Source organism: Octopus bimaculoides, chromosome 2 (genome assembly GCF_001194135.2).
Source record: "Octopus bimaculoides isolate UCB-OBI-ISO-001 chromosome 2, ASM119413v2, whole genome shotgun sequence".
In the NCBI taxonomy this organism is placed as follows: Eukaryota; Metazoa; Mollusca; class Cephalopoda; order Octopoda; family Octopodidae; genus Octopus; species Octopus bimaculoides.
This window is the reverse complement of record NC_068982.1, coordinates 39,063,423-39,064,323: the sequence shown is the minus strand read 5'-3', so window position 1 is coordinate 39,064,323 and position 901 is coordinate 39,063,423.

Genomic DNA, 901 nt, shown 5'->3' with positions numbered 1-901 from the left:
TATATATATACAAAGTATGTAGCCCTTAAAATTGTTTTTGTGCATTTACAGAGAATACCGAACTGTCTTACACAGGATCTTGTTTTTAGGAATTCCCAATAAGTTATGAACAATTAGTTACCCGATAGTAAGAATTTAAATAAAATAGCCCCCAAAAGGGCTTTAATGCGTTCCTAGAGTGTATAGAACATAGGAGGATATACTAATAAGGGATGTATACTAAAATCATGAAGCATGTTACGTAATAACAGGCTAATCAGATATGAGATAATAACAATTCAAAGTAAATAACTCTGAGAAGGGCTTTTGTGTGTTTCCACAGAATATCACCCTCAGGGGCGCTAGTGTTAGTATATACCAACCGAAATAAGTGGATTTATTGTTTTGGAAAATAATATTTACTTGTTTAAGGGTTGTATTGGATAAATTGCGAAAATAACAGTTCAAATACTAAGAAATAAGCACACTCAATTTCATTTTTACTAAATAATTTAGGAAAATGCATGGGTTATTTCGCTAGGCTATATATAAGTATCCCTTCCAGGGACCCTATTGTCGATTATTTCAACAATCTGAATATACCATGATGTTTCCATACATGAGTTCTACTTGCGTGTTAAGTTTCGTCAAAATCGATAAAACGATGTAAGAGGAGTTAGCTAACAACTCCACAAACATACCCACAGACAGAATTTCCCACATGTGTAGTAGTTATACATACATACATATACATATATATATATGTATGTATGTATGTATGTATGTATGTACGTAAAGAGTGTTTGAAGTGATGTACAGATAGTGCATATTGAGAAAAAGGAGACAGTCAGAATTTTGAATAATTCTTTATTAAGGCTTTCGTTCGTTTATCAAACACGTCAAGATTTTGATTTTGTCTTCA